This window comes from Panthera tigris, chromosome D1 (assembly GCF_018350195.1).
Source record: "Panthera tigris isolate Pti1 chromosome D1, P.tigris_Pti1_mat1.1, whole genome shotgun sequence".
In the NCBI taxonomy this organism is placed as follows: Eukaryota; Metazoa; Chordata; class Mammalia; order Carnivora; family Felidae; genus Panthera; species Panthera tigris.
In genome coordinates this window covers 6,520,050-6,540,499 of record NC_056669.1, presented here as the reverse complement: position 1 = coordinate 6,540,499, position 20,450 = coordinate 6,520,050, and the positions used below count along the sequence as shown (strand labels likewise).

At 43.6% G+C, this 20,450-nt stretch overlaps 1 protein-coding gene across 6 annotated transcripts in view; it reads left to right on the top strand.

Annotated features, from left to right (window-relative positions):
• SLC35F2 (solute carrier family 35 member F2) overlaps positions 1 to 20,450 on the top strand; it is a 101,637-nt gene that overhangs the window by 55,676 nt on the left and 25,511 nt on the right. The window lies entirely within an intron of this gene.

Here is a 20,450-nt window from a genome sequence, read left to right as displayed (position 1 = left end):
GAGGCGAGTGAGTTTTTCTGGTGTGAGCCCCGAGGAATGCTGACGGGCTCACAGGAAATCTCCCTGCCGCCCCCGCCTCTCCTTCCCTGCAGGCCAAGTGCCAGGAACTTTCTTAGATCAGGCTTAGGCTGCTGTTTTCTGGTGCCCGGTTGGTGTTGGATGAGTGTATTCGTGAGAAACCCGGCTCACCACGGGTGTGGGTGAAACAGGATTTATTACTTTACGGAACTGGAGGAGGTTAAAGTGCCAAACCACGGAGGGCAGGGACACAGCTGGAGTCGGGAAGCCAGCCACACACACCGGGATTTTGTGTCTGCGCTTTGACTGGCTGTTGATTTCCTGCTTTGAACTACAGACTGCTTGATTGTCTTGACCTCGGGATCACATTTGACAGTTTAAACCACACACAGAAATAAGCAAATAAAACCCTTCGCTTTTGAAAACGGTATTTCTGTTTTGATGATCCACAGGAAGGCTCATTTAGATTTTACAGCAGTTGAAAAAACAGCCCTTCGAAATTTGTGATTTGGCCTCCGTGGGCAGGAAGCAGTAGGAATTTCAAGTTTTATGGGCTGTGACTTCTTGGCTGCTTGTTGAGAACAGGGTTAGTCTGTTTTCTTCCGTGCCTGTGCCAGACTGGGGTGGGTGGGGAGAGGGCGGTGTGTGCTAACCTCTCATCATCCAGGCCTTGAAACACGGCGCACTCATTACCCCACGCTCAGCTCGTCCTTCAGAACCTACTCTACCCCTCCCTGCACCCACCAAGCTGGCCCTTCTCAACTCCCGTTCCTCGCCTCTGGAGTGTGTTCCCACTGGTGTCCCTTGTAGAATTCTCAGAGGCGTCTGGGGGTGGGGAGGGTCCTGGAGCGAAGAGGCCAGTCCGCCGCATGTTGACCACAGTTTAACGCTGCCCCCTCCCCGCATCTAGGCTGCAGGACTCACGGTCCTCTTCGGACATGTATCGGAAAACTAGGTGATTTATAGACGTGTTTCACACTTTTCTCATTTCAACCGATCACAGATCGGAGAACAGAGGGAGGCTGTTGAATAGAGAGGTATTATGTCGTCTCTCGTTTTCTTTTTAAAAAAATTTTTTTTTAAAGTTTATTTATTTTTGAGAGAGACAGAGAGAGAGTGAGCTGGGGAGGGGCAGAGAGAGAGAGAGAGAGAGAGGGAGAGGGAGACACAGAATCCGAAGCAGTCTCCTGGCTCTGAGCTGTCAGCACAGAGCCTGACATGGGGCTTGAACTCATGAACTGAGAGATCATGACCTGAGCTGAAGTCAGATGCTCAACCGACTGAGCCACCCAGGCACCCCTTTTTAAAAATTTTTCTAATGTTTATTTATTTTTGAGAAAGAGAGTGGGGGAGACAGAGAGGGAGAGAGAGCACGAGTGGGGGAAGGGCAGAGAGAGAGAGAGGGACACAAACTATTAAGTGGGGGGCAGAGAGAGAGGAAGACACAGAATCTGAAACAGGCTCCAGGCTCTGAGCTGTCAGCACAGAGCCCGACGCGGGGCTCGAACTCCCGGAACCGCGAGATCGTGACCTGAGCCAAAGTCGGACGCTCAACCGACTGAGCCACCCCGCTGCCCCTGCCCTCTCTCGTTTTCATTAGAACACCCCTTATTCAAATAATCGTTGAACGTGTCATCAAGTGGGTTGTGCTCATCAGTGCCTACTGTCAGAGATGCAGGGTTAATTTGTGTCACTTGATCTCCTTGCGTGGTGTCAGACTATTCAGTATTACAGGACTTATTTTATTCTCAGGGAGGCCATGCGTGGGATGGGAAAAGTACAGATTACTGAGTTTCTGACCTTGGGCGAGTTTCTCACTGGGACAGCTGTCCACACAGTCCCTATCTAGGGAGAGGTTTTGTGAGATTTAAGTAGAGTAACATACATAAGCACTTAGTGTGCCACCTGACACATGCTTATTTTTATAAAGCTGCCTCACCTTTGTTAGGATAATGGGAAAGGTGTTTGAGGCCCTAATAGTTGGAAGTTGTACTTCCTGGGGGACAGTGGCACACTGCCTGGATTGCTCTCCAGCTTCTACGATTTGCTAGCTGTGTGACATTGGGCACGTTGTGCGATCTCTGGGCCTCAGTTTCTTTACAGTTGGCACTAATCATAGCATCTACCTCATAGGATTGTTGGCAGGATTGCATGAATTAGGACAGTGAAATGTGAAATTGTTGGGCCAGTGCTTGGTACACTGATAGGGCACGCTCAATGTGGTGGATACTATTTTCACTGCTTAAAATTTTTTTTTTAATATTTATTTATTTTTGAGTGAGAGAGAGAGAGAGAAAAAAAAAAAACAAAAAAAAAACCCAAAACGTTAGTGAGGGAGGGGCAGAGAGAGAGGGAGACACAGAACCCGAAGCAGGCTCCGGGCTCTGAGCTGTCGGCATAGAACCCGATGCAGGGCTCAAACTCACGAGCTGTGAGATTATGACCTGAGCTGAAGTTGGATGCTTAACTGACTGAGCCACTATGGCCTCTATTTTCACTGTTGATAGTAACAATGGTAACAATAATAGTTACAGTAGTAACAAGAACAGTAATAGTAACATTATTAGATATTGTATAGATACATATATGGGTGAGGGCACAAAAATATCCCTGACTAGTTTCTGCATTTATAATCTAGCGAAGCAAATGCAACAGACATATAAAACACTCCAGACAGAGTATGGAAAGTGGGGGAAAGACGGCTACAACCCAAATGCCATAGGGTTTGAGAGGTCGGCATTCTGGAATTGAGCACATTTCTTACTTTCTTCCCACACTTATTTTCTTGGCGTAACAGAATAGAAAGAACACAGGCTTTAGAATCTTTAGTTTTTATTTAATGTTTATTTACTTTTGAGAGAGAGAGAGAGAGAGACAGAGTGTCATCGGGGGAGGGACAGAGAGAGGGAGACACAGAATCCAAAGCAGGCTCCAGGCTCTGAGCTGTCTGCACAGAGCCTGACACGGGGCTCGAGCTCACAAACTGCGAGATCATGACCTGAGCTGAAGTCAGAGGCCCAGCCAACTGAGCCACCCAGGGGCCCCAAGAATCTTATTTGGATGTTAATCCAGTGCTGTTATTTGTTTATCCTATGAACCTTGCTAAAAGACCCTGGAATTTTGGCAAAATGACATCTGCATTTTAGGGTTTATGAAAATCCAGTAAGTTAATATACACAAGAGCTTAGTGAGTTTGAGCCCTGAATTGGACTCTTTCTGCTGTCAGCTCAGAACCTGCTTTGGATCCTCTGTCGCCCCTGTCCCCGCCCCTCCCCCACTAGCGTGCGCGCGCTCTCTCTCTCTCTCTCTCCCTCTCTCAAAAATAAATAAACATTAAAAAATATAAATATGTGTTAGAGCTTAATACAGTGACTGTTACTCACTAGTTTCCCGTCCTTTTATGGCATAGAGGGTATTAATGTTTCCCCTGTGTTCTTGACTATTTAAGAGTCATGTAGGACAATGTTCAAGAAGAGATCACTTAACTTACAATTTTTACTTTTGCTGGTTTGCATAAAACTAGTTCAGTAGTTTGTGGCTTGGTGACATGGATTTATTGTCTCCCTGGCAAATGATGAAAGTGGTTTAATCCAGGAAGGCTCCTGATCAGCTTTGTCTGCAGTTGTTTAAGAGATTCCTGTTTATTTGCTGTAACTGTCTTGTTACTAAGGGAATTCACTGAGATGAATATAAATAGTGAGAACATTATGATTCACGTGTTATTTTAAGGTATCATACCCATTGCTGACCTAGTGTATTACTCTTCTATTGCTGTCAAATTACCACAAACTTAGTGGTTTAAATTTTTTTAAATGTTTATTTTTGAGAGAGACAAGAGACAGAGCACGAGTTGGGGAGGGACAGAGAGAGAGAGGGAGACACAGAATCCGAAGCAGGCTCCAGACTCTGAGCTGTCAGCAGAGAACCCGACGCGGGGCTCACATACGCAAACCGCGAGGTCATGACCTGAGCTGAAGTCCGACGCTTAACCGCCTGAGCCACGCCGGCGCCCCTCAAACTTAGTGGTTTTAAACAACATGTTTATTGTCTGCCAGTTCTGTAGGACACACATCTGACGCGGGTCTCACTGGGCTAAAATCGAGGCATTTGGCAGGGACCTTGTATTCTCTTTCGGGAGTTCTGGACAGAATGGATCGTTGCCCTTTTCTGCTTCTGGAGGCGGCCTGCACTCTGTGGCTCCTGGGCCCGCTCCATCGTCAAAGCCGGCAATGCTGCCCGTGTCTCTGACCGGCTGACTTTGCTTCTGTGGTCATGTCTCCTGACTGCAGCCGGGCAAGGTTCTCCCTTTAAGGACTTCTGTGATCGGATGGGGCCTCGCCGGATACTCCAGGATGAAGTCCCACCCCCCCCCCCCAAACGGTCGTCACAACTGCAAAGGCCCTTTCACCACGTAAAAGGAGAAACCTGTGTTTTCCTACACTCACTTCTTCTGACCACAAATGTGTGCGGGTTTTCCCTACATCCACCAATTCTCCAATTCTCCAGACCGAAACTGGGTGTCTCACCATTCAGTTATGACACTAACTACCTGGAGTTAGCACAGACCCCACAGGTTAAGGGCTCAGTCCCTCAAGACTGCCCTCTCCCGGCTCCTGACCCCCCCCCCCCCCGTCTTTATTATTTATTTATTTATTTATTTTTAACTTTTTAATTAACGTTTTATTTTTGAGAGAAAGAGATAGAGTGAGAGAGGAGGAGGGGCAGAGAGAGAGGGAGACACAGACTCCGAAGCAGGCTCCAGGCTCGGAGCTGTCAGCACAGAGCCCGACGCGGGGCTCAAATTCACAAACTGCGAGATCATGACCTGAGCCGAAGTCGGACGCTTGACTGACTGAGCCACCCAGGTGCCCCATGGACCCCGCTTTTTAGACACCAGTTGTGAGTCCCAGGCTGTCGCCTTGTACAGGGGGTTCTCATGACCCCCCGGCTCAGGTTCAGTAATTTGCTGGAGTGGCTCACAGAACTCAGGAAAACAGCTTATTTATTAAACTACCGGTTTATCATTAAAAGATACAACTCACGAACAGCCAGATAGAAGAGATGCGTAGGGCAAGGAATGCGCGAGGGGAAAGGGCGTGGAACTTCACCCTTTCACCCTCCCAGCACATCACTATGTCCACCAACCTGGGAGATCTCAGTCCTTCGGTTAGGATTTTTATGGAAGACATCATCGTATAGGCACAGGTGATTAAATCATTGGTCATTCGTGATTAACTCAACCTCAAGTGGGGCTCAAGCTTACACACCTTTAATCATAAATTGGTTCCCTTGGTAACCAGCTCCCCACCCCCTTAAGAGCTTTCCAAAAGTCACCTCATTAACATAAACTGGGGTGTGATTGAAACGGGCTGGTTCTGAAGACAGAAGATGCTTCTTTCTTATCACTGAGGAAAGAGCTTTGGTGGGGAGCCAAGATTAAAGTGTATATTTCTTATTACATCGCAGCATGTAAGATGACCCATTCACAGGTTCCAGGAGACTAGGGCGTGGGCACTTTTGAGGAGCCATTGTTCTCCCTACCACATTGGTGGAGAATCTAAAATTAGTGTTTCCGATGAGGAAGTAGAGCACAGAGGCACATGAGAGGCTCCGTCAGTTAAGCGTCTGACTCTTGATTTCCGCTCAGGTCATGATCTTGGGCACGGTTCGTGAGATCGAGCCCCACGTCAAGCTCTGTGCTGATGGCCCGGAGCCTGCCTGGGATTCTCTGTCTCCATCTCTGTCTGCCCCTCCCCTGCTTTCTCTCTCCCTCTCTCTCTGTCTCTTTCAAAAATAAATAAATAAACATTTAACAACAACAACAAAAGAAAGTGGAGCTCAAAGACCACCTAGATGCTGGTGAAAATGTAAACAATAATTCATAAAACGTCAAGGAAATCTTTTCTCAACTCCTAACCCACAACTTTTGCACGTGGTCAGTGTTTGAAGTAATCAACCAAGAATTGCTAGACTCTTTTTAGGTTGCGTGATCTGTTTGAAAGAGAATCGGTAGCTGCTCATTCCTTTGGATGAGCTCCGTCTAGGAGCTCCAGTTAAGGCGGGTTATTGACAAAGTGAGTCGTTCCCTCTGCTGGTTCAGCATTCCTATTAAAGCCTTTCTCTTGACCCAAACAGCTTGTCTTTATTCATCAGGTCTCAGATGAAATACCACTTCATGAGTAAAGCCTCCTAAGAAATCTCAGATTAGGTTAGGTCCCATCCATCGTACCATTTTTGACAAAATGGGTGGACCTAGAGGGTATTATGCTAAAGGAAATAAATCAGACTGCTTCTTTGGTGTTTGCCTTCCCTGCTGTATTGTGAATTTGATGAAGGCAGGGCCGGTAATTTCTGTTCTCCCGGAGCCTGGCAGTATCAGGAACCTGCTAGGTGGTAACAGATATTTGCTGAATTGAACTGGATGCCATTAAGAAGGCGGTCATAAAAGTAGGTCACTGTGGGTTGTTGAGGTTGCCTGCCAGGTTGGAGTGTTTCCATCGAGTAGACCAGACTTCTCCCAGAATTCTCTGGTGTCTAGGTAGAAGTCCCGGGGTGGTATACCACTGCAAGGGCTGTCCCCTCTCGTCAGGACGGACGCAGAGAGAAACTTGACTTGATCATTTTTGAGACAGACCAGCTCTCTCAGACCAGGCTGCGGTTTTCCGGGTGTGCTCTGTCCAGTCCATAGGTGTGGTTACCTTCAAATACTTCAAGTGGCTGTTCTCTGTCTCTCTCTCTCTGCATACTTCCTTGTGTATGTGTGTGTGTGTGTGTGTGTGTGTGTGTGTGTGTGTGTGTGTTTTAAGGTTCAGTAACCAATCAGGGCAATGAGTGCTGGCCCCTTCAACTAGCATCTGTTTGATTTTCTGCCAAACTCTAATTTTCCAGAGGATTTGATATTGATAGCTTTCTCTTATTGGCTGTGGAATGATATCGTGATGATTAAAGTTCACAGGTATTGCAGGGACGCCTGGGTGGCTCTCGGTTAAGCATCTGACTTCGGCTCAGGTCATGATCTTGAGGTTCGTGAATTCAAGCCCCATGTCAGGTTTGCTGCTATCAGTGAGGATCCCGCTTCGGACTCTCTGCACCCGCCCCTCCCCCTTGTGCTTTTTCTCTCTCTCAAAAATAGACATTTAAAAAACAAAAGTCAAGGGGCACCTGGATGGCTCAGCCAGTTGATAAGTGATCAGAATGTGTTAGGATATATTTGCACGCAAAATTCCAAGTAAAATACAAAATAATTATAATTCTATAGTAACTGACTTAGTTCTGTGATAACCAATCTGCAGTTATTAAGGAATGTATGATCTGTTTTAAATATATATAGGAAAATATAATATTGAAGTCATGTTCAACGATCAGATAAAAGGCCAGACATTTAAAACAGAGATGGCAGTCACATGATCCTGTATTTTTGCAGCTTCACTCATTTTCATCAAATTGGTTAGAGAGAGGAAAAAAAAGGAATGGGCCCTCTGTTTTGAAGTTATTTTAACAGAATCATGTAGAAGGGGACATAGTCGGCTTAGCAAATGCACTTTACTTATGCTGGGGGTTTGTATTTTGTACCTGATTCTGCCCCTTTTGGACAACATCTGTTGGGTGACCCATTTCACCTCTCCCAGCCTCCATTTCTTCATCTGTAACCCAACAGCACTTTCCGGTGGATCAACAATTAAATACGATAGGGTACAGAAAAGGTTTGTAAATTGCGAGGCACCGTGGAAGGCATACAGTCAGGTATTCGGATGCTGTCCATTAGCATGAATGTAATAAATAAATAATATTTGATAATGATGGATGCCCCGTTGGCAAATCCAGGGAGCATTAAGTCAGCAGTTTGGAAACCCTGAATTGTCAACAAAGAATCACAGGTCATGAGGAGGTTGGGGGAGAAACAAAAGAGAGAAGGTGAGCTCTGGGTCCAGATTAGCACAAGGATTCAAAACGAGGAGTTAGGAAGTCTTTTTTTTTTTTTCCCAAATTAAAAAAAAAACTTTTTTAATGTTTATGTTTGAGAGAGGGAGAGAGACAAAGCACAAGCAGGGAGGGGCAGAGAGAGAGGGGGAGATACAGAATCTGAAGTAGGCTCCAGGCTCCGATCTGTCAGCAAAGAGCCCGACGTGGGGCTTGACCTTACGAACCTGGAGATCATGATCTGAGCTGAAGTCACATGCTTAACTGACTCAGCCACTCAGGTGCCCCCAAGAAGTATTCTAATGTTATTCTTTGTGCTTGCTTCTGGTCCCTTCACTTTCCTGGTTCTTTCAAGAAGGAACACAGATTTGAAAAAATAGATTTCTCCTTGTTAGAAAATTCGATACATACAAAAGGGGTAAAGAAGAAAAAACCAAAAAAATGTCCCATAGTCCTACCTACATTCTCTGTTAACTTTAAGGTTCAACCAAGCAGTTTGACCCATCAATCATTCTAGTCACTGACTTCTTACCCCTTCCACTAGTATCCCGCCCTTGTTCCCACAGAGTCAGAATAAAATGAAACAGTTCCGGGAATGAGCAGCGTTGGGAGGTCCAGAGGTTGAAGTTCATACTGGGTGACAACATCCTGAATTACAATTAAATTTTTTTTTGACATTTATTCATTTTTCGAGAGAGTGAGACACAGAGTATGAGCAAGGGTGGGGCAGCCAGAGAGGGAGACATAGACTCTGAAGCACAGAGAGTCAGCACAGAGCCCAATACAGGGCTCGAACTCACAAACCATGAGATCATGACCTGAGCCGAAGTAGGATGCTTGACCGACTGAGCCACCCAAGCGCCCCGTCCTGAATTATAAAGTGACTGTGTGTAATTGGATGGGTGCCTTGCTGCATTTAGACCCACACTAGGTTTGTTCTTCTCTCAACTTCTGTTGAATTGTTACAGAACACTGGAGAATCAGTTAGCCCTGCCTCCCCTCTAGTCTAAGACGTTCCATAGGACACACTGTGACGATAAGTAGAGGGAAAATGTTTTGGTAATTTCAGAAGTGTCCTGTTCCATTGTTCTGTATAATAATCATAAATATAAGAAATGTGATGGGTGTTACAATAATTTATGGGGCGATTTTTGGAAGAGCTTGCTTCTTTACTTCATTAAGTACCAGACTGTGGTTTTGGCACATGCTTCTGGCACTGTAGATCAGAAAGCTGACATCTGAACCTCTGTCCCTTGGTGGAATATTCCAGTTTTCTATGTCTGGAAAATCACTGGGGGGGGAGGGGTGGTCACCGTGCTCTACATAAAATGTTTCTTGCTGTTCAAACTCACATTTATGCCTGAAAATAAATGTATTAAACTTATCATGAGAATTGTTGCTGTCATTTGGATAGCTGCTGCCGGGAGGACTCTCCCAACAGAAAAGTCTACTTAGGAAATGGGAGGTCTGAAGTTGCTTGGTGAATCTTGAACAACGACAAAAGAAATTACTTGTCTGCCAAACCACCGCCCTCCACCTTCGTGACACCCATGCTTCTGTTTACACTCTTGGCATCTGCCTTCCAATTATGAACAACTTGTTAATAATTTTTTTAATGTTCTTTTATTTCTGAGAGAAAGGAAGACAGAGCACGACCAGGGGAGGGGCAGAGAGAGAGAGGGAGACAGAATCTGAAGCCGGCTCCAGGCTCTGAGCTGTCAGCACAGAGCCTGACGTGGGGCTGAAACCCATGAACCTTGAGATCATGACCTGAGCCAAAGTCGGATGCTTAACTGACTGAGCCGCTCACGCACCCCATGAGTGACTTGTTAAAAGATCAGGGCACTCTTGCTCCTCTGCAGGACTGGAGAAATGGATAACTTGCCAAGCTTGCTTTTTCTAGAATTTATATCGTCCAGCAGGACCGAGCACTATCACTCCATCCATTTCAGTATGCATTGCAGCTCATTTTACATTTTCGTTTTCAAGTTGAATGCTTTCCGCTGATACTTGGGTTGATGCATTTCCAAGTTACATCGCAGAATGATTGCTTTTTTTTTTTTTTTTTTTTTTTTTTTTGTAGTCCATTATAGTCCCCACCTCCCCACCCACCCCCTGCTGCAGAGAGCCTGAGAGAGGCTTCAGAAAGGGCTCTTCCTCTGGTGGCCTTTTTCACCTCCGTAACAGTTCAGCCAGCCCATAGTGATTCACATACTCGATAAAAATGAAAACATCATTGTTTCTGCCTTTTAGGAGCCTACAACCTACCCGGGGAGCCAAACACATATACTAAATAGAATATAGTATGAGATATTTTTTATTAGGTCAGCAATCTTCAGGGTTTTTCTCCATTATAAACTTATTATTTTTCCCGAATTCTGTATTTTGAAAGATTTTTGAAACTCCTTTAGTTTGCACTTTTAAAAGTAATAATGAGTTTATTATCTTTCCCTTTTAATCAGACACCAAAGCTTCTGTTAGCAAGAGAGAATGAGTGTTAGCACCCTTGGTTGGAGTAATTATAGCTGTAAGCAAATACATGTGATGTTTTGGTGAGTCTGCATAGCCTTATCATGGATTATGTAGGGTTTCTGTTATGCTTAGAAAAAAACTTCATTATGGGAACATTGAAATAGAAGTAGAGATGATTGCCTGCTGTGATGTACCTATTACCTATTTTATTTTTCTAATTACTTTTTAAAAAATTTTTAAATGTTTATTTTTGAGAGAGAGAGAGAGTGGGAGCAGAGAGGGGCAGAGAGAGAGAGAGGGAGACACAGAATCCAAAGCAGGCTCCAGGCTCTGAACTGTCAGCAAAGAGCCTGACATGGGGCTCAAACCCATGAACCGCGAGATCATGACCTGAGCCGAAGTCAGATATTTAATCCACTGAGCCACCCCTTTTTAAATTACTTTTTAATTCCAGTATGGTTAACACACAGTGTTATATCACCTGGTGCTCATCGTGACAAGTGCTCTCCTTAATCCCTATCACCTCCTTCACCCATCCCCTGACTTACCGCCCTTCTGGTAACCGTCAGTTTGTTCTCTATAGTCAAGAGTCTGTTTTTTGGTTTTTCTCTCTCTCTTTTCCCGTTTGCTCATTTGTTTTGTGTCTTAAATGCCACATATGAGTGAAATCGTATAGTATTTGTTTTTCTGTGTTTTATTTCACTTGGTATTATACTCTCTAGCTCCATCTGTGTTATTACATATGGCAAGATTTCATTCTGTTTTATGGCTAATATTATATATATAAATATATATAAATATATATATATATATATATATATATATATATGTATAATTTCTTTATCCATTCAGCAATTGATGGACACTTGGGCTGCTTCCATAACCTGGCTATTATGACTAATGCTGCTATAAACATAAGGGTGCATGTATCCCTTTGAATTTGTGTTTTTGTATTTTTGGGGGCAAATACCCAGTAGTGCAATTACTGGATCGTAGGGTAGTTCTACTTCTAACTTTTTGAGGACCATCCATACTGTTTTCCAGAGTGGCTGCACCAGTTTGCATTCCCAGCAACAGGGCAAGAGGGTTCCTTTCTCTCCATAACACTTGTTATTTCTTGTGTTTTTGATTGTAGCCATTCTGACAGGTGTGAGGTGGTATCTCATTGTGGTTTTGATTTATATTTCCCTGGTGATGAGTGATGTGGAGCATCTTTTCATGTGTCTCTTGGCCATCTGGATGTCTTCTCCGGAGAAATGACTGTTCATGTCTTCTGCCCATTTTTTCTTTAATGTTTTGTTTATTTTTGAGGGATAGAGCATGAGCGGGGGAGGGGTAGAGAGAGAAGGAGACATAGAATCTGAAGCAGGCTCCAGGCTCAGAGCTGTCATCACAGAGCCCAACATGGGGCTCGAACCCATGAACTGTGAGATCATGACCTAAACCAAAGTCAGACACTCCACTGACTCAGCCACCCAGGCACCCCACTTCTGCCCATTTTTAAATCAGATTATTTGTTTTGTTTGTTTGTTTGGTGTTGAATGGTATAAGTTCTTTATATGTTTTGGACACTAACCCTTTATCAGATATGTTATTTGTAAATATTTTCTCTCATTAAGTTACCTTTTAGTTTTGTTGATTGTTTCCTGTGCTGTGTAGAAGTCTTTTATTTTGTAGTACCAACAGTTTATTTTTGCTTTTATTTCCTTTGCATGAAGAGACATAGGCCTATTTAGAAAAATGTTGCTGAGGCTGGTGTCAGAGAGCTTATTGCCTATGTCCTCCTCTAGGATTTTTATGGTTTCAGGTCTTATATTTAGATCTTTTATCCATTTTGAGTTTGTTTTTGCTTGTCACCCATTTGCGATACTTATCAGCTCATCTTGTTTTCACTTATACCTCTCCACTTCCTCCCTTCTAGGTTATCTGAAAGTAAATCTCAGGCATCATACAACTTCATGCATAAATATTTCAGTATTACTGTCTAAAAGATAAGGGCTTAAAAAGCAGAGTCATATATTGTTCCACCTAAAAGTTAACAATAACTCCTTAATATCCAATATGTAGTCCATGTTCAAATTTCCCCAACTATCACATAATTTTTAAAATAGTTTCTTCACATCAAGATGCGTGTAAGTCCATCCATCTCAACAGGTTGCTTTGTTGACATCTCTTTCTTCTGTAGGCTTCCTCTTGCTCTTTTTTTCTTGCAGTGTATTTCTGGAGAAACAGTTTGTCATGTAGAGGTGACCACATCCTGGGTTTTGCTGACTGTATCTTTCTGGTGGGTTTACAGTATTTCCTTCTCAATATGTTTTTAGGGACTCCTGAGTGGTTTGGTTGTTTGAACATCCCACTTTGGTCCGGGTCATGATCTCACAGTTTGTGAGTTTGAGCCCTGTGTCGGGCTTTCTGCTGTCAGCACAGATCCTGCTTGGGATCTTCTGTTCCCCCGCCTCTCTCTGTCCCTCCCCTACTCACCTGTTTGCGTTTGTATGCTCTCTCTCTTTTTCAAAAATAAATAAATATTTAAAAAATTTAAAGTAAATAAATAAAAATGTTGTTAAATGCATAAAATAACATATGTAGGATTATAATGGAAACCAGTTACATCTATTTGGGCATTAAACTATTAAAAACACATCGTGAGGGGCACCTGGGTGGCTCAGTCGGTTGAGCATCCAACTTTGGCTCAGGTCATGATCTCAGAGTTCTTGGCTTCGAGCCCCACATCAGGCTATGTGCTGACAGCTCAGAGCCTGGAGCCTGCTTTGGATTCTGTGTCTCCCCCTCTCTCTGCCCTTGTTACACTTGTTCTTGCTCTCTCTCGCTCTCTCTCTCTCTCCTCAAAAATAAATAAAAGCATTAAAAAATTAAAAATAAAAACACATTGTGATATATGTTAATGTTTCTTTAAAAAAAATTTTTTTTTATGCTAAGTGAAATAAGTCATAGAGAGAAAGACAGATACTATATGTTTTCACTCTTATGTGGATCCTGAGAAACTTAACAGAAACCCATGGGGGAGGGAAGGAAAAAAAAAAAAGAGGTTAGAGTGGGAGAGAGCCAAAGCATAAGAGACTCTTAAAAATTGACAACAAACTGAGGGTTGATAGGGGGTGGGTGGGAGGGGAGGGTGGGTGATGGGTATTGAAGAGAGGGCATCTTTTGAGATGAGCACTGGGTGTTGTATGGAAACCAATTTGACGATAAATTTCATATATTCAAAACAAAACAAAAAACTGAGAACAAGTGAGGGTTGGTGGGGGGTGGGAGGGAGGGGTGGGTAGGTGATGGGTATTGAAGAGGGCATCTTTTGGGATGAGCACTGGGTGTTGTATGGAAACTAATTTGACAATAAATTTCATATATTAAAAAAATATATTTCTTTTAAAGACTTTTTTAAATGTTTGTTTCTTTTTGGGAGAGAGAGAGAGACAGAGACAGAGTGCCAGCAGGGGAGGGGCAGAGAGAGGGAGACACAGAATCTGAAGCAGGTTCCAGGCACTGAACTGTCAGCACAGAGCCCGACATGGGGCTCAAACCCATAAGATGCTTAGATCATGACCTGAACCAAAGTTGGTCGCTTAACCGACTGAGCCACCCAGGTGCCTCTGTATGTTTCTTTTAAATAACACACTAGGGGTTCCTGGGTGGCTCATTGGTTGAGTGGCTGAGTCTTGATTTTGGCTCAGGTCATGATCCCAGGGTCGTGGGATCGAGCTCCACGCTCAGTCAGAATCTGTTTGGGATCCTTTCTTTCTCTCTCTCTTTACCATCCCCCGCTCGGGTTCCCTTTAAAAAAGTAAAATAAAATAAAAAAATGAAAAGAACACATTAAATAAGAGATCTCACAATGGGTATCTAACTATAATAATTTTGGAGTAGTGATGAATGTAAGTGATATTTTGAATTTCAGCATCAGTGGTCGAACGATCAGTGAATGCTTGTGATGCGTTGGCAGCCCGGTCTTAGATACCACTATAGTTTGTTGCCTGTGTTTATAATTGGAGGGAATGTTAACCTTCAGTTAAATGCTACTGAAAATCAGGATGTTATTTTTTTTCCCATCCAAATCCGTAGATTCTCCATAATATTTTCATTGACCTGGTCCACAGATCCCATTAAAAACCTTGTGGTCCTGTTTTTTTCTGGCAGGGATATTTCATAGGTATTGTAGCTTGCCATCGGGAGGAGTTATTGATGTTTATTGCCTCAATTCATTATTTTATTAGGAGTTGTAAGCCATTGTATTTCTGTCATTCTGTTTTTAATTATCCACATATTTCAAAAAAAACAGTCATCCACTCATTACCCTGAGGCATCATTTGTGTAGAAAGGGCGGGGTGAATGTTTGCTTCCTCTGTCTGTATCAGTTTTCAAAATAATGGGCTGTTGATTCCCTAGCATCCTTCAAAGATGACCAGTGAGTTTTGTTTTTAAAAATTTTAATCATTGCTTACTGACTCATGGGTTTAAACATATTTGAGGCATCTCAATCCTTTGCAGTTGTTTTTATTGATGTACAGATTGTCTTTTTGTCACGACTCCAGTAGTCTTTTGATCACCACCTTGATATCTGGTGTGACAAGGTATTCCAGACTGATTTTGTACATTTCTAGCCCCAGGTCAGAAATCAACCATTCTCCAGGGATTCCTAGTTCTTTTTTCTGGGAAATAGTTATCTAGTTGCCATATCCAGGCTCTAAGAGTTTTCATGGTTGCTGGTCGGTCATTGTTTTCGACTGGCTTTTCCGGGGACAGGGATAGGATTACACATTTTTAAAAAATATAAAATGCCTTATGAGTTAATTCTGGCATTCAGTAAAGTTCAGAACTATAAGGGTTTTTAGTCTACCCTATTTAGTCTTATATCTTCATCTCCTTTTTCCTATACTATAAATCGATACACCAGTATAATTTTTTCCTGCTTTATTTCATAGTATATACACGCAACCTCAAATTAATGTCAGTAGTACCTCCAAACAGTTTGAGATATTTTAGAGTTCTTGTTGTTTCTTTGGTAGATTCCATTAGGAATGTACTGTCAATCAGTGTGTTTTAAAGTCACTTGAGGGGCACCTGGGTGCCTCAGTAGGTTAAGCGTCCAACTGTTGATTTCAGCTCAGGTCACGATCTCACGGTTTTTGGGTTTGAGCCCCGTGTCATGCTCCTTGCTGACAAGTGCAGAGCCTGCCTGAGATTCTCTCTTTCCCTCTTTCTCTCTGCCTCCACCCACTGTTTCTCTCTCAAAATATATAAACTTAAAAAAAAAATTTTTTTTTTAAGTCAGTTGAAATAATTCCTCTCTACTTGGTTTTGCTATCAACTTAAAACATCCTTAAGTCATGTAACATTTTGGTTTTTATTTTAGGTATGGCTTTTTGAAACTTCAGTTTTTGCTCTGTGATTATAATCTAAAACATTTACAAGGCTCCTAAGACAGATCTATAAAGCAAGGTGTATTAGACATTATATTTTAGTTTGCTGTCTTTCCTGACCTATAGATAGCTTTGAAAACAGTTTGTGTTTTATCTTTACACTTAAAAATAACAGATAGAGGTAAACGTTAGCATTCCATACCCTTTGTCCTCCACATTTGCTTCTTTTTAAAGGCTGTCCTGGTGGTCAGTGTAGGACAGTTTACAGAGATGCTTACCTCACTTTTTATAGCAATACACCACTCCTTTGTGTTTATTGGCTGGCTCCCTGTTGTTAGACACTTAGGGTTTTCCGTTAGTCTTTTACCGTTACAGATAGCGCCACAGTGAAGAGCCTGTATGCACGCCTTTTGTGTTTTTGCCAGAGTATCTTTGCGACAGACCCCTAGAAGTGAAACTGCTAGAAATGCCCTCCCTGTCATGTCCCCCAGTAACGACCGAGTCATTTTGCATTCTTGCCAGCAGTGGTCAGAAGTACCGTTCAGTCTTTTGAAGTGTCAAAACCAGATTCCGACCAGACGACTGCCATTCGTTCCCTGGGTTCCTAGAGCTGAGAGACCTCAGAATGGGAAGCACCCACCATTCTAGAGCTCTGCTACCTGAAGTAGGACGTAATCTAGTGGTTCCTTGCTTGCCTTCGAGGTAATGATGTGTACTAGTACACTTTCCAGTCTTTGAAATTTGGCTTTTGTGATCTTGGTGATGCCTTTTCGCACGAGAACGGGGGTTCTTCCAAAGCGCTGGCTCCTTGTGCCTTAATTAGAATTAGACGATACACAAATGGCTAAATTTTTGAATCATAGAAATGTAGACATAGGAAGAATATAACCTGTCATTGAGGCTGTGTAAATAACGACTTCTTACTAATTTTCTAGCCTGCTGCAGTATACTTTAAAATGCTCTCGTAATAGACACTGGCTAATCTAGATGCTAAATGAGAAGATTTGGTCTGAACGAGTATTTCTTTTCAGATGTGTAACAGGAGTTTTATAGAAGGGCTGGAAGTTACTGTTCTGTACTAGGTAAATATGGTACAAGGTGGCAGGTAAATACCAGATGGCAGGTAAATACAGAGGGGTGGGTTTTAAAATCTCCCCAAGGAAGCTGTGCTCCGTGCAAGTCTTTTAGCCCTGTTCATGAAATCCGGCCTTTAGCTGACAATGTGCAGTGCAGCAGCAGAGATTGATTGAGACATAAAGTGAAGGAAAACGTGACATTTGCATTCCAACAATGCATTTTATGAGTCGTTTGGAGCTCTTCTTTTTTTAAATTAAATTAAATTTTATTTTATTAAAAAATGTTTTTAAATGTTTGTTTATTTTTGAGAGAGACAGAGAATGCGAGTAGGTGAGGGGCAGAGAGAGAGGGAGACACAGAATCTGAAGCAGGCTCCAGGCTCTGAGCTGTCAGCACAGAGCCCGACCCGGGGCTCGAACTCACGAGCTGTGAGACCATGCATGACCTGAGCCGAAGTCGGATACTCAACCGACTGAGCCACCCAGGCGCCCCAAGAATTCTTCTTTTTCTTCAAATAAAAGGGAGAGACTAACTCAGCGGTTTGTAATCCTCCTTGCATGTTAGACTCACTGAGGGGGCTCTGCAAGGAGGATATCTGGACCCCACCTCCTGAGAATCTGATTCAGCTGGTTTGAGGTCAGGGTTTTTGTTGTGTTTCTTTTTTTGTTTGTTTGTTTTGTTTTTAATCCTCCAATGATTTTTTTTTTTTTTAATATACACAAGTGGAGGACTACTGGTCTGACTTTGCAAGTCAAGAAGAGCTAAAGAAATGAATCAATCCAATCATTGCATCTCATGTATATTTGATGTAAAACTGGTGTTTGAAGTAGGCAAGAACTCGTATAGCTTTTTCTTCATTCCTGAATCTTCCTGGAAATTGCTCACTTTTCTGGTCCGTAATCAAGTGTTTCATCCCCTGTGAACCTTCTCTGGGCAGTCTGGACCCTTTCTTCCCATTGGCCACACACCCAGCTCGGCACTGACGCTTCCTCATGTTGTTGTGTTGGGAGGTCTAGCTCCTGGACCAGACAAAAAGCTCCTTAGCATGTTTAAAAATGGCGGATGTCCATTAAGCACTGTGTTAACCATGGAGGATGCGCTGTCCGTGTTCTGTCGGAGTATGGTGTTGGTTGGAGAAGAATCAGAAACAGTGTGGCAGGTGCTACAATAGAGGGATGTGGTGTCTGTTCAGGGCACAGAGCGTGAGCCCCCTGACCTGGTCAAGATAGGATAGGGTCTGGGACCAGGAAACACTTGGCCCTTTCAATTCTAAATCCTTTTGCTTGGCAGGTGTTAGGCACCCAACAGACTTTGGTGAATCCATGACTGACGAGCTTACTGACTGAATAAATGAATAAGAGGAGACAGAAGATACAGTGTCAGTAACATGTGTGTGCGTGAGTCTGTATTTTGGAATGGGAGGAATATAAAGATAAGCGTTCTTATGTCTTCTGCAAGAAGGAAGAGGGGAAATAAAATACTTTAAAACTCTTCTTTTCTTTCAATCCTTGTATTCTTAAATTCACACAATACATTCAAATGGTAATGTGGTCAGCAGGGACCATCCACCCACTTTCCCGCGCCTGCGCCCCAAGGATCGAGAGCCCGTGTTTGCTCTGCTTTCTGGAGGCCTGGCTCCCACCGCGGAAGCCACCTGGGGAAACATGTCTTAGACTTGGACCATATCCTGCCATTGACGTTCACCACAGGAGGGGTTCCGTTTGAAAACTCGTGACAGGACACATCCCATGGTTAGAGGCACGTTGCCTCTGGCAGCTTCCCTCAGAACGGAACAGGTTTTGTTACCGGTTGGAGAGTCCCTGTGCTCAGTTCAGAATTCATGTGAACGAGGACCTTGTGGGGAAACGCAGACAATTCAGCGTGAAGGCATAGCAGCACTTGTCTTGGGGCCTTTGCTATCTCTCTGCAAGTCAGAGTATTTTTCTCTTCTTTCCCCCTTTGTTCAACCTCCACCCATTTCAGCCTCTCTCTCTATCTCTCTCCCTCTCCCTCCTTGTCTCTCTCTCTCGTTCTCTTGCTTTCCCATTATAGATGAGGTCATTATGATTTGAAGCCAAGAGGAGTGCATTCCTGTAACGTTAAATCTCTGTACTCAATTTGTGACTTTTTCTTTCTTTCTTTTTTTTTTTTTTTTTTTAGAAAATGGTGATACTTTATAGTTGGAGGACAGCTTGCTTAATTGTGCTATTTTAGATTGCAGATGTGAGCTTCCTAGAGGAATTCTGTCAATTTGTGAACAGGGCTTAGTGCTTCCAGACTTCTTATTCTCACTTATTTCAAATTTATAATTGCTTTTGAGTCCATTGTGGGACGTGAAAAATGTTCTGGCTTTGGTTAGGTTATGGGCCACTTACTAGCTTTCTGGCGCCCTGTACTTTGGACACCCGGCTCCCCGCTGATGTGCAGGGAAGGAGGGTTCGTACTGGTAGGAGAGAGATCGGGCTACACTCCTTTCCCGACAGCAAGGTGGGTGCAGCGATCCTTCAGAGACGGGGTTTCCTAATAAAAGCTCTGTTCTGAAATCATAATGGAGATGTGAAGGAGGGTGAAGAGAGGGATGTGGGGGAAGGAGAGCGAGGAGAGAGAGATACAGAAAATAAGAAGATACCAACTATGAGGGATGATCTCACGTATTATCCCGAGACCTGTGCGCTGCAGGGGGAACAGCAGATATTTAATGACCAGAAAAGTTGGGCATCCATTCTGCTTCTGTAGCATCTGGGGCAAAACACTTCCTTCTTCTGGGTCACAGTCTCTTCCCTGTAAGAAAAAGTAGGGATTAACACCAAAGTCCTGTCTTCCCGAGACTTTCTTCCAGGGAGGGGAGGAGAGGTTTCCCTGGGTCTTTTTCTTTAAGCACATCTGGACCCCTAATCTTTTAAAAGCTGAGAGCCCTGACTTCCTCTGCCTTCTATTCCCTGTATGACTGTGGGTGAATTCGTGTCATTTTCCTCGTTTGGAACAGGAGGGTAGTCCCTCTTCTCGGGCTTGTAAGGATTCTGCTGAGAATGTGTGCTACAGTGATACCAGTTGAACGCTGAAACGCAGGAAAATTGGAACCATTTCTTTGCTGACCTACCCTTCCTCACATGATTCCAGAGGGGGAGGTATGAGGCTGGGGACAGTGACACGAAATGCATACACTTTTCCTCATTTTGGCTTTGGCCCCTTAACTTCTGTAGACTCCTAATGTTCTATACGGACCAACTGGCAAATTTCTTTTGTCTTGGATAGAGCGGCCTCAAATGTAGAATCAGCGTCTCCTTTAGAAAGAAGTGAGCCCAAGAGGGAGAGGTCAGAACCCCTGGACCTATTTCGCCTCATGTGCCTGTGACAGGGAGAGTCTTCCTAGAAAGAATGCTGCCCTTTGTGGGAGCAAGTCCTGAACTCACCTGGATGAAAAGGTCCTTCAGTAGCCTTAAAAAGATGCCTTTCCAGGGGCACCTGGGTGGCTCCATCGGTTAAGTGTCCAACTTCGGCTCAGGTCATGATCTCACAGTCCATGAGTTCGAGCCCCACGTTGGGCTCTGTGCCGACAGCTCAGAGCCTGGAGCCTGCTTC